The sequence below is a fragment of the Trachinotus anak genome, unplaced genomic scaffold (assembly GCF_046630095.1).
Source record: "Trachinotus anak isolate AG129_WGS33_773 ecotype Australia unplaced genomic scaffold, CSIRO_AGI_Tana_v1 ptg000001l, whole genome shotgun sequence".
Taxonomy (NCBI): Eukaryota; Metazoa; Chordata; class Actinopteri; order Carangiformes; family Carangidae; genus Trachinotus; species Trachinotus anak.
The window spans coordinates 14408588-14423213 of NW_027273852.1; positions in this window are offsets into that span (position 1 = coordinate 14408588).

Genomic DNA, 14626 nt, shown 5'->3' on the forward strand with positions numbered 1-14626 from the left:
TGTGTCATTGTACATAAGGTTGTGTGAAGATGACTGGTGTTACGCCCCCGTTGGTGTGTGTGTGTGTGTGACAGAGAGAGAGAGAGAGAGAGAGAGGCAGAGATGAGGGTGGGCCGCCATAGGCCGCATTTGGGGACACATCCATGACCAACAGCAGCTGACAGGGGCAGCATGTCGATATTTGGGGCAACGTTGCTTAAACGCAGCCTGCGCTTGGCCGTGTGAGCTGAGGCGGCTGCTCTGCGGTAATCGGGGTGAGACTGAAGGTGCAGTGAGAGTGAGGGTGATGCGGGGAGCGAGGTTCGGTTGTCGGGGCCTCCGGGGAACGGAATCAAGTCAGTGCCGCCCTACAGCGAGCCCGCTCCTCGGTGTTTGCGTGTCCCAGGCTCCACTTGTTGGTGTGAAACCACGGCCACACATCAGAGCTGTCAGTCATCTCAGGTGGATTCATCCGCTGCTCTCTCTCCCTCTCTCTCTCTCTCTCTCCCTCTCTCTCGGACCTACACACACGCACACCTCACACTAATTGCTCAAGGTTAAATATTTGATATTTTCGGCTTGTAACAAAAAATCTATAATGACGCGTTGTTGAAATAAATTGTGTATTTTTGCAAAAACCTCCCTCGCTCCGCCTCAAGCGCTGGACAGATAGAACTGAAGCAGCAGCTGAAGAGCCCCCGTTACTGCTCCTGGTCATTTACAGGTAATTCATGGTAGAAGGCAACAGAAGTGTCTTTTTCTCTCCATACGTGCTTGTGAAAGTTCAGGTTCAAGGACATGGTTTTGTAATGAAGCCTGCTGACAGAGGTAGGCTTTATTAGAGCTTGTCCTGATCACACAGCCACATAAAGTCAGATTCAACTGATTCCGTTGACTTGAAGGTATGAGGCGTCATAACGCGCAGTATGAGGGTCCCACTCATTTCCGGCATTGAAGGGCTGAATAGTTGGCACATGACAGAGCGCTGTCACGGCCAGAAGAGAATGCTGTAAAACCAAAGCAATAACAGTGACTACAGAACTGAATTATTATTTAAAATCAACAAATCGATCAATCAATAAATAATCGGCCCTAGTGCATCATAACAACGCTGTCTTTATTATGATTATAATTTCCTTTTCTTTTCAAAATAAATTCTTTGCAAGCCACCAACAACAAAAAAAACAACAAAAAAAAAACAAAAACATAATAGCCTAATGAAATAATTGCAGATGAAATAAATAAATGTTCCACTTCAACCTCTGCCTTGTTCCTGTGGCCGCGCTCATTTGTTTGTTATTTGAATGAATGACTGACATGCTTCCTGCTGGGGACGCCGTCACTGCTGTTTGCAGGCCGCTCTTTCTGTGAAGAGCTGCGTCATTATGAAATATATCATTACCTATATTTCACTTCTGGGGTTCAAATAAATAAATAAATAAATAAATAAATAAATAAATAAATAAATGTGTCAAGGCTGCACCTTCGAGTGCAGTGTAATTTTGGTGTCTCCTACGCCAGATTCGTTTCTCCACGTCATACCCCCCCCCCCCCCCCCCCCCCCAGCAGAGACAACAGAGACACTTTTAAGAGTTGATCGGCCGCCATGTTTGCAGAGAAAACTTTTTAAAACAAACGCCATATCCTCTAATTGGATTTCAACTTCTCTAATGAAATGAACGTGTCCGTTCGCCGGCCTGTGTTATTTATAGTCACAGTATAGTGTCACTTCAAACAGCAGCCCCCCCCCCCCCCCCCCCCCCCCCCAACGCCCAAGCCCAAGCCCCTCACCCTCACCCCATCCCCAAATCTCATGTAATATTTTATTCAAAACATTCAGTAACGAACAAAAGCAAAACACACAATAAATAAATAAATAAATAAATAAGTAGATAAATAAATAAATGTTTAAAGGCACAGTGCAGCTTAATTTATTCATACAATGGCTGCACAAATATCAAACAAAATGTAGATTTTTGTGACCTAAGATGAATGAAAGTTGGGCTGTCAGACATATTTTAATGCAAGGATTATGTCGGTGGTTTATTTTGATGTCATGATATGCATGAAAACTGTGGCCCATATTATTACTGGTGCAATAAATACATAATTCATACCTCAAATATCAACATATTAACTATAATAGTGTAAAAATGAAAATGTTTCCTTTCATATATTCTTTCTTTCTTTCTTTCTTTCTTTCTTTCTTTCTTTCTTTCTCAGATTCACCCTCCCTCTGTCTGTCTGTCTGTCTGTCTGTGACATGGCTTATGTTGTGTTTGTACTGAAGTAGATGTACAGTCTGCCTTTCCTGTGCAACGCAGCCCCCATGGCCCTTTCATCTGAGTTCAGCGGCCGCCTTTTCTCACACAGATGAATGTGTTTTTTGTGAAAGAGCCGGAATGGCTGTCACTTCTCCTGGCACGGCGGAGAAACAAACAAAACCCCCTACTCCTTTAAGGAAGCTGGCGCAGGCACCTCCCATCGGACACAAACACTACAGAGTCAGAAGCACAAATAGCCTCAAAAGCTAAACACTCTCCCTTTCATGCAGAAAGCTTGGCATGGCTGGTCCTCTCATGCACACAGAGAAACACAAAGTGGAGAGGTGCAGAGTAAATGACATACTTGAGCTTGACTGAGGTGTTCTTATTGTTGTGGTCTCCTTCCAAAAAGTGTTAGGATTCAACTAATCCCTCACAAACTCAGCATCCTCCCCTGCTGTTGCTTTTGCAGCGAGGTTTTCAATATGGCTCCAACACAACACCTTGCCAGTTCTGTTTATTTGCCGCAATGGGTAATGTGCTGTTAATAGGAAGGGTTTTCAGGTAACTCTTTTCTGCTGCAGCCAGGGCTCCTCAAGACAGGAGCAGCTGTACCATCAAAGGCCAGTTTTCTATACAAAACCAACCAGGCTCACAGTGGCTAATATCACCCACCCATCCCCTCTTTCCCCGCTTTTGTGTATATATTTTGGCACATCTTTGGTTTATGCATTCTGTATATGGAACATGTAACTGTCATGGGTCCCCCTCACACAGGCACCAACACACACACACACACGTGATCGTAGACTTCCTTTTCCATTCAAAACCACACTCAGCCAAGGAAATTTTCAATTTCCCAACACCTGTAAACATGCTGTTTTACCTCGGCTCCTTTGATCTTCAAACAGACCAGAGCTGTGCCCTGGGGGACATTGTGTAGAAAGGTGACTGGGTGGTGTGTGTGTGTGTGTGTGTTTTCTGTTTTATGGGAGTGCTGGCAAGTAATGGAACATACCTTGTGGTCATGTTTGCATTTCATATTTTAAGCTCATGATGGAAAAATCTGCCGTGTGTTCGTCACCATTAGGATCACTTCAGATGAAGCTGACACAGAGTCAGTGTCAGGTCCAGCTCACAGCGGAGTTCAACAACATGGACCAAAGTTACACCGTTTCACTCGGAAATCACTGCAAACTAAATAACAAATCCATTATTCCAGCTTGACAGCACAATTAGAAATATCACTAAAAGACTAACACTGTCTGAAAAAAATAAGATTTGGAGCTTTCAAAAAAATTTTTCTTTAACTTTGAAAGCAAGAAAAGACAAAAACAAATAAAGAATGAGGCAGAGTGTGCTCTGTTTTGACACCAGACTGACTCATTCTGTGTGGCGTGAACATACGATCATGGTGAACAGCAGAACCCGATCATGTGTGAGATGTTAACTCTGGCTATCCATCTAAGAGGACAACACAGGTAGCCACATTAGATGAGCACATTTGTGATTTTTGCTATTCAAGTTGCGCAACAGTGAGTAGCATTTGATTTGTAACTAAAAAGGTCATTGTTAAAAAAAAAACAAAAAAAAACAAAAAACAAAAAAACACAATCTGGAAGTGATTGCCAGTGATCAGCTCGCCTGGTTGATCTCTGTGTCTGAACATCCATGGTGACACATGAGCAAAGTTTCTGAATGACTGTTTTTTTTTTGTTTTTTTTTTCATGCCACTGAAGGCGGCACCACCCACTCCTCCCCTCCCCCCCCTCCCCTCTCTCTCCTCCTCTCTCCTGTCACTCACATTAAATTCAGGAGTGATCAGAAAACAAAAGTCACAGCTCATATTCAAATAGATTTATATGACATGACACAAGAGTGAGTTGAATATGCCCTCCACATACCCCCACCTCCCCCTACACACACACACACACAAACACAAACACACACACACACACACACACACACACACACACACACTGGCCTCCCATCTGTCACCTGCTATGTTTTCTCTATTTCTTTTTCTAATTCATTTAATTTTTGTTTTTCTCAAATCTTACAAGACAACCCTTGACACTAGCTTAATCTAAAGGAAACAGTGAAGAGAGTTTTTTTTTTTTTTTTTTTTTTTGGTAAATTCCCCTTCACTTTGAGATGATTTAATTTCTGATGTGTTGTGACATGACTGTGTTGCATGTTTAATGTCTTAAAACACATCGGTGGTAAAAGGCTGTCTGACTTCCACAGGTTTATCTAATGAGACAGAAATGAAAGAGGACAGGGATCAAACCAGTTGCAGTCCCCGCGATGCAGACTCTTATTCAGTAAGTCATTATCACTCTGATCTTAACAGCATTTTCACTGTCTGTTTCTCTCCAGAGGGTTCCATTCACCAGAGGAGACAAACAAATAACACACTGGTGCAGGCTTTGTCACATGCAAATCAGCGCCTTTTTTTTTTTTTTTTGCAGCATTTCAATCAAAACCAGCATTTGGTCACTAGACTTACATTCACTATCGATTGTATTTCCTTTTTATTTTTTGATATTTTCCTTGAATACTCTGTTTTACTGGAAAAGTGAAGAAGTCAGGCACTTCCTCCAGGTTTATCAGTGCTAGCCTCTCTCCGCAGGGTGCCGCTCAGATTGCACCCCACAGACATTGTCAGAAGAGGCTCTGGTTGCTTACCTTCACTTCTTGAGTTTAGTGGGCTGGAAGGAGCTAATTTGATTGACTTTCACCTCCATTTTTTCTTTCTTCTTTGCCTTATACCTCGCAGTCCCTTGACAGTAAGAGACCTTTCTGGTCAGTGAGTGTATTGACAGACAGTCAGTTAGCACTTGACATGTCAATACCCAGTCCAGTCTAGTCCTGTTAGGTCCTGGGTGTTTCTGTATATTTCTCATTGATGCCATAGATTTATTTGCCAGGAATCGAACAGATTGTGGCAGCGTTATGCACTATGTAACGCTTCACAATGTAGTGTCCTTTTAGTTTGTAGGCTTTGTTCTGTTATTGTTAACATGTATTTAATATTACATAAATCATGATAAAGTGCAGCAGGTTACATTACAAATGAGAACCCCCTCATGAAAGCATTTTGTTGCATTTCTCTACTCCTGCATCTGATATTCATTCATGCATATTCTTATGCAAAGCGGTTCCTTTTCCTACACCCACCTCCAATGTAATCCCTGCCATTTGGCTCTGAAATGTAAAACCAAGCAAAAGCCAATTGACCTCCTCTGAGCCCCCAGGAAAAAAACACGGTTACTGCATATTGATAAAAGCCAGATTCTTTCATTTCTATTAGAAAACATATTTAACATTTGTAATATTGTCACATACTCCTCTTTTTTGGTTGTTAGGTAGTAAACAAGTAACTTCAGTAACAGTAGGAGTTTGATTTATTTCAGAAGCTGTGATTCTCTTTAGTTCAGCTTTCAAAGTTAGTAATTTTTCTAAGAGGAAGGCCAGGGAGTACAGGCCAAGGCATCATACTGATGGATAGTGTGTGTGTCTGTCTGCATGTGTGTGCACAAGTGATAAGAAGTGTAAAAAGTATCAGCGTGCCACTTGTTTGTCAGTGTGCTTCTACTCTTCTCAGTGTCAGGTTTGTGCATATATTTTTGAAGGATCCATATTTGTCTTGCAGAACATGAATATAAACATGACTCCAAAAAGTGCCTCACGCGCTCTGCTGCAACTGACATCCCCTCCTGTCTCCTGTTTTTCTCCACTCACCTGCAAAGCAGGCGTTGATGGGTGTGTGGCGCTCTGCTTCAGTAGTGTTGGCTAAGTTTACTCCCCACCTATAGTCTCCCGAGCCGTGGGGAAACTGAGGCTTTGCCTGCCCCTCTGAAACTCCCCCCTTCCTGGTCCAGGAGTGCCATGCGGGAGCCCCTGTCCCACCAACACTTGAGAAATAAATAAGACACACTGTTGACAGCAGCGTACAGTGTAGCAGGAGGATGGGGAATTACATGAAAAGAGTGGTATTCATGACAGATATTTTCACGGCTGGTGAAAAAAAACAAGATTTGGAGGAGGGTCTTTTTTTTTTTTTTTTTTTTTTTAAAGGGTAAACAGTTTGCAGTTTAAACACACTCACATTAAATGAGAAATTCCCCCAAGTGTTAAATATTTGGAAAGTGTCAATGCTGGCTGTTGATAAAAGACAATCCTATGCTGCATCAGGGAGCACTGTAGATGACACATTGAGAAGCATCCTTGTTTTTGTCAGATGCACAAAGAGTTTCTCTCAGAATAACAGCCCTTTTCCCCTCCTTGTGCTTTAACACATGATTCTCGCACTGCCTAAGATATGACATATTTAATGGGGTAGCTATAGACAGGGGTGGTGTGAAGCTAAGGGTGGAATTACTAAAGCTTTAGCATTGATACCTTTGGGACTTAGGCCCTAATCAGGTGACTGAGGTGGCACAGCCCAGGGCAAGAGTAGAATTATGACGATTATGGCATGTTAGCACATGTCTGAGGGTGGAGTGGACAGACAGACAGATGAGTTCATCAGTGGCAGGATTAGCTGGCTCCCATGCTGATCAGTAACTACCACCCGGCCCTCACTATGTCCTCATGCACAGTGGCCTCTCATTAACAGTGAAGGGAGAGTAAAGGCCTATGTACATATAGGTTTTCTTGCAGAATAATTTAAAGGCACTGAGGAGTGGTTAGCAAATGCAACATGCTGGATCACTGGGCTTTTTCACCCGTTTTCTAAACTGAAGAGAAGAACGTCATGCACACTGAACGATTAACTTTCCAGCAAATAGGCGAACATGTTACAGTGTCCTTTCAGGTCAAACGTCACAAGCATGGAGGGAATAAAAATTGCCTTTTCCACAATTTGATTTTGACTTTGTAACATGACTTTGTTATTAAAAAGCATAATGCTATCAGATAACCTTTGGGAAGGAGGCTCTTTAACATTGAGCATTTCACTTGTCTTTCAACATGTGTGTGAAAACATTTCATGCTTTCTGACCGTGTGTGACCCTGCATTGTCAGAGAAAAATGCACTGTAAGCTGGTAGGCATGTCAAGCCACAGTATGGGGTCCTTACTTGTGCTATAATCCCAGCCACGGCCTTTTAACCCTCTATGGCTCGCCATTCTCTCCACTGCTCTCTCCTCTCTCTGCACCTGACAGTGGAACACGGAAAAACAAATGGAGACCTTGAAAACCATAAGGCACTGCTTGTTTGCCCTCTAAGCTGTGCTTTTTTGTTTTTTCTTTACCTAGATAACTGTACAGTCTGTGTTTGTTTGTAGATTTGCTTGTGTTTTGTTTAGAAATATAATATCTTTGGTGGAGTTGGCCCTTCTAAATTCACAGCCTGGGGATGGTATTGATTTGCTGTTCACAGAGTCTGTCTCGTCTCTGATAAGGGCTGCAGTTTTTATACAGGTGAATGTTTTCCCTCCTGTCAGAAAGTCTGTGCATGATGAGATCCTGCGTCACCTTAAAGTACATCTTCAGATACAGACTATTTTCCTACTCTTGAAGATGCCCCACAGCTTATTTGTAAATATTTCTCCGAAAAAATCTCCATGAAATCTGTGTTTAAGTTTTGGAGTGGCAGCCATAATATTATTTATTCTTTATTCTCTTGTTTAAAGTTTGAATAAATTCAATCTTTATTGATTGTAATCTGAAATTACTTAACCACGCATCATGATATAATATAATAATCAATTTCAGGATTAAGGTCTGCGATCACACTTTATTGCCCTCCTACATAACAACTACAAATACACTGTGAACTTGATTTCACTTTCTTTTTTTTTCTAACCTCCCACCACCCCCCTCTACTTTTACTAATAAAGCCACGTTCCCTGCTGATGGAAAATTGTCGGTTTACCTCGAGCTGCAGGGGGCCTGGCAATCAGTCCTTAGAAAAGCAGTGCCAGGTTAACCTGCTGTGATAGTGGACTCTAGGGACAGTGCCCCACCTCTGCTTGACATGCAGGGGCTCTGTTCACCAATAAGAGGCATGCCTAACGCACAATGGAGTTGTTCCCAGCCTCTTCAGTTTAACGTTATAAACAACAACCTTCTGGTCAGACTCGTGCGCGCTTAAAGTGGTTTCATTATTTTTCATATCCTCTCTGATTGAATTTCTGGTTTTTGATTGTGACGAGGACGATGCATTTGCTTCTTTTATCGAAGCTTTTTTCCTCTACTTCCTAATTTCGTGTGAATGGCTGATTGTTTTGATTGCCTTGCTACAATCTAGCTAAGCTAACAATAGTGCCTCACATTAGAAACACAAAGGAAAGCTTTTGAGAGTCAATCTCACCCATCTCCTAGAGGAACTGTTAATGGGACACTTACAGTATGGGGGTTCACAAGTCTAGGATGGAGATGCGCAATTGCTAGTTGCATTTCTACACCTCTCTACTGAACTATAGGGCCAGGCTGAATATAGGGAATTGCGTGACTTGAACAATAGACAGTAACCAAGAAGTGCTTCAAGTGGTTCGTAACCCGAACACGTCAAAGCATTTCTAATGCAGATGCTTTCTGAATCACAAGCTATGCAAAACTGGAAGAGCACTGGAATTGCACAATTTACCTGTTGTTGGATTTAGATTCATGTCTATGCAGAAGAGTATTTACATCTCAATACACAGCCATCAGAGCAGGATGGGCTGCTCTGCCATTGTTTCCAGCCACAGATGGAGCAGCAGTTTACCCTCACAGAATCAATCAGACTCCAGAACACACTGCAGCGTGGGGTCATTTCATCCAGCTATAGCCACAGTGAGGCTGAAGTGTGTACCTGGCATGGTGTCAGGAATCGAGGTGTCATCTGCAAGCTAATCACATTTCCCAGGCAAACCTCTTCGTATTGACTTGACCACATTTGATTTAATGTGGTGAATTAATTAGACTGAATTGAATTCAGGATCTCTTCAGATAGCAAGAAAGTTTGTGATGTGTCACATTGGACTTAGCTTTTTGTGTCTGTCTTAGTGCCACTCAAATGTAACCTATAGCTTTCTTTTCTAAGCTCAAATGAATAGACATTGAATTTATGTTAATAAGGGACAACGAGGAATTTATTTCACATGATGCAGTCATTATATTTATTCTTGGAAGTATAGTTTTATTAAATAATGAGATTTGAACAATATATTGAACAATATATTCTATAGCAAATATGGCTCTGGTAATGGCAGTACTGATCTGTTTGTTGTTCTGTCCACCACTGTGGTCCAAACTAAAATATCTCAGCAACTACAAGATGGTTTACCATAATTTTCATGCTCCCCAGAGGATGAATCTTAATGATGGCTCTTCAGCTCCAACATCAGGTTGAAATGTTTGGTTCAATCACAGTGAAATGTCTGTCAAACTACTGCATAGTTTGACATGAAATGTCCCACACACATTCATGTCCTCTTAAGGATGTGTTTGTACTTTGGCTGTACTGTGTGGATCAGTGCTGATTAGCCAAATTTAGCGTGCTAGCATAACGCTAACGTTAAGATGTCTGCTGGACATCAGCGTGTTCTATCATTGGAGTATACTGATGTTGGCGTTTAGCTCAAAGTGCTGCTGTGCCTGAGAAAAGCCTCACCGAGCCCCTGTAGGCTGCAGATGCTCAGTCCGACTCTGCCTCCCTGACATTACATTCACATACTACTCAACTGTTTCACCTGTTCTGTTGTGGTGGCAACGTATTTGCCGGAGATCGAATATTGTGTCAGAAAATGAAGAAGCTGTCTGTGAACATTCTACTGATACCTTCAGCGCCAAAATATTTGCACCTTGCCAAATGTGTAAATTAACAAAATATCCTCATTACATTAACAGAAAACCTGATCCAGATTCTGTCTCCTATAAAACTGCATTTGCTGTTGCAAGTGAATTGCACATAAACACGATTTATAGACGGCAGAGCTGTTTCATCTTGTTGAGAAATAACTCGTGTTATTAGAGCTAAAGACGAGGCAGTTGCAGCACTTGGCGAAAGGACAAGTTGACAACAAGTGGCTTATAAAGCTCCTGTACTCCATGCTGCTGCTGTTCTGATGCGTCTGGTGCTAGGATTCCCAGAATATGCCTCCCTTGTGTGTTGTTGTCTGTCACTTAATTAGCTTCCAGTTTTACCACCACATGCTCCTCAGGTATATTTGTTTGTGTTTGCGTGCATATGCAGCAGAGAGCGCGTGCAGGTGCTGTTTGTTTTGTAAATTAGAACCGCCGTGTTTACGTTTATGTGTGTCTTACCATGTGTGAAACAGAACAGAGACTGCAGAGTGATGCTTAGGCTGCATGTTTCATACATTTTGCAGCTGAGAAAATAAATCCCAGTGTAAATTATGATGAAAATGATTTTTTTCGGTCAAAAAACGTGGAACACAATGCATATACTGAGGTGAAACTGGAACGAAGACACAAGAGGCAAGTTGTTTTCTGACAGAAACAAACCAAGTCAAATGATTCCATAGCATACAAGAAGAAATATCATTAATGGATGCATGAGTCCTGAATGCATTCCTCTGCTTTCCCACTTCAGATAAATTCATGTTTACCTTCTTTGGCCCCTGGCTTTAATTTGTGAGCAAGCCTGACCTGACACTGTGTTGGGATATTCATCGCATCCCTTTAAGTCAATTCATTTAATTATACCACTCTGCCCAGGGTGCCAGCACAGAGCAGCATCTGAATGTTGCTTCTTCAATCTGCATGTATAAACAATGTCAGCAGCCAGGAGGAGTCAAGATGACCAATAAACACTCTCTGGCACATTGTATGTGTGTGTGTGTCTGTGTATATATATATATATATATATATACACAGACACACATATATATATATATATATATTAGATAGATATGGATATAGAAATATATATATGTATAAATGTAGGGAAGTTTGTGTGACTCCATGGAAAAGTAGCTGAGTTTCTTGGAGAAGTTGATCCACGTGTGGCGTAAATGGCAAGAGGCCTCCTCTGCACCACAAACTCTGTTAATTGGGAGGAAACAGCAGTTGAGATTAGTGTGGAGAGGAGATGAGTGTGTAACCATTAAAAGGCTCCCCTAGTTCTTTCTAGATGTAGTAAAAAAAACACGTTCCCTTCACACTTATCAGCGACAAATTTTTTTTTTTCACGTTAGCATCTTTTGTGACATATGTGAGATCATGCAATCCAACTCCCTCTGTAGACTGTGTTGCACATCTGTGTGGTCCCGCTGTTCAGTTCAGTTCACACGTGTGCGTGCTTACACCAAATTAAATTCCAGACAGGAAAAAAAAAAAAAAAATCCAATAAGCAATAAGTCATGACAGTAATTTTCAAACAGGCAGCAGCAACCAGAATGTGAAGCAAGGTGGCTAAGTGAAGTGAAAATGAGTGAGTTCAAGAGATCTTTTGCCTTTCACTCAAAAGCTGTTCTTTTCCCGCTCAGGAGATCAGATCTCTGAGAGCTGCGGTGAAACTTAAGTGTCAGCGCAGTCCTCCTCACACATGGAGCACGTTCACATTGCTGGCACCATCCATCCGTTAGAGTGATGGCTTTTTGTCATTCAGACATAGGTGACTTTTACATTAATGTTCCTTTGGCTTTATTCAGACATGACAGCACATTTATGGAAAGAGCTGTTTGCTCGAACAAGTTTTGGCACCTAGTGCACAAGAGGAAGCAGGGAGCAGAGAGAGAGAACAGCAGGGGGTTAAAAATGTTATGATAGCAAGGAGGAAGACTGTTCTCTGCTTTTACAAGTTTATTTTAAAACCTATTTTGCTGTTGAAGACTTAATTAATGACTGTGGTGAGGTTGGGGGAGGCTCATCCCCTCTGCTCCTGTCAGACCTTTGCATCAATATTTTATCATTCAGTGTTATAAGAGAATGAATTTTGCTTGTGTGTGCTTCGTGTCCCCTGAAAATTGCATCTCTACACATCTAAAGTGCAGCAACAATAATTTTGTACATAATGTGACTGGGACAGGATTTTGTCTTCTGTTTACTAAACGACAATATGTTAATTTATGTATTTGGCCAAGTCACAAAAAAGTTCATACTGAAAATATCAGTAAACTGTTCACAGACAACATTTTTGTTTTCTGACAAATGATCTGGTCTTGCAGTACAGTATCCGTTTGATGTGACTACAGCTTCATTCCTGTTTTATGGTTATGTGTAAGCACTCACAGCACCTAGGGACGGGAGAGATTGTTGTTTGGTTTTATACCAAAAAAAAAAAAAAATGCACATTGACACAACATGTTTCTTTACTTTTAACCCAAACCACAGCAATTCCCTAACCTTAATCAAAACCACAGACCAGACTTTGGATGTGAACCCTGCTCTCCAGCTCGTGCACTGTGTATGTCCGCCACTACCCCAGCCACGTTCTGGCCATGCAGCGATTACATTTCCTGCAAAATGTATTTGCTGTTGCAACAACGGTGTATACAAACATAATTTCTCGGAGACAGTTGCTGACAGAATGACGATAAGATGTTATGTTAATCTGACAGCATTCATTCCAGACTTGCTAAATTGTAAATACAGATTAAAATACAGATTAACATAAATGTCTGAAAGGGGCTTGTCTGTGTGTTGCTGGAGTTAAACTGTCATGGAGCGATAGAATACTGGACCATCCTAAACCTAAATATTACTCCAGCAGAGATTATCTTTCCTAACTGAAGTATAATAGCTATTTTGAAGATTACACAGGATAATATTTACCATTAAATAATGTGAGGTCAAGGAAAAAAAGGTTTGTGTGACAATCTGAACAGTGTGTATGCATTTGCCTCCCCAAAGTTCCCTGAATACAGTACTAAATCCAGTGAAAACATAATAATACTGAATGAGTGAAATGCATGGAGAAAAAAAAAACCATTTGTCATCACGAGAGTAGAGCTTTTATTTTCCGCCCATGCTGTCTGGTTTTTGGAACAGCTGCAAGTTGAACACTCAAAGCTCAAAACAAGAGGTGTCCATTTTTAGATCTGCACTGGAAGTCATTATTTGAGATGTACATAGCGTGCGATGGACATTATGTTCAGTAGTCGGGGAAAATGGCGGCAATGGTAGCACGGATTGGCCCGCTCCCAACAGCCTCTTGTGGCTGCCACAACATGGAAGCTGAGGAGGAGTAGGAGGTGACGGGAGGAGGAGGAGGCGAAGGAGGAGGTGGAGGAGGAGTATAGAGGCGAGCGCAAGCTGTGAGTCTGAAAGAGGCCAGATTCAGCTCTCAGTCGGGCAGCGGCTTAGACATACCCCAAACTCAAAACCCTGGAAACAGTCAAGAAACATGGCAGTGGCAGAAAGGGAACAGTGGGGAAAGAGAAGGAGCAATAGACTGATAAAAGTAAAGGGGAAGGAGATGTGCAATATGGAAGATGGAATGTCAACATAGAAATTGAGAATAAGGCTTTCTTTTTTTTCATGAGGAGCTCTGGATCAGCGTTCAGTTTTCAGGGTGACGTGGGTGCACTTGCCTATTGTGAGAAAAGTGGAAAAGGTTTTCTGGAGAGTGGATCAGAGGGTGAAGGAGTCACTACCATGCATGTTTTCATTACACGGGAGCGAGCCGCGGGACGTGTGGTGTAAAGGAGAGATACGATGGATGTAGTTATGCAGCTTGTCCAGTGTGGTTTCAGTGGGGCAGTCAGATAGTGATGACCCGTGCAGATCATAATCCATGTCACTGTCTTCATTTTCTTAAATAATCCTGCTCCAATCCTGACCACATAACCACGCACTGAGCCCACTACTGCCACCACATGAGCACATTTCCTCCCTCCCTCCCTGCTCTGCATGCAAAAAGGTATATATTCTGAGTGAATTTTAAAGGCAGAATAAATTATTTAACAAAACATAGGGGGGGATGGTGGAGGGAAGGGACAACAAAACCACTGCGGGTGGTAATTCAAAGCAAAAAAAAAAAAAAAAAAAAAGAACTGAGACCGGCTTGTGTTAACTGAGATTATACTCCGTGGCTGAAATACAGTGCAGAAATTCCACTGTCTCTGGCTTTCATGTCGAGGATGAAAATGAGATGTGTTGAACCAAGACTTGCAGTGGTAACATGGTGATAAACAAACAAAACGCCGCATGAATACCCAATTAGTGCTTTGAGTGAAAGCCTAATAGCATATTTGGGTAGTTGGAGTAACCCAAACCACCGGTTGGCCACTCTCCACGGCCTCATCACAGTCCATCATACGCTGTGGCGTCTGCGCCGCGCAGAGTCCACGCTGCTCCGCGACCACGATGAGTGCTTCACGTGGAATTTCTGCAAGGACAATTATTCATACAAAGCAGTTGTATCAGGACAATAACATGTGTGTTTTGTCTAATTTGAGATGTGAGATCAAAAAGAGTGTTCTCTCTCT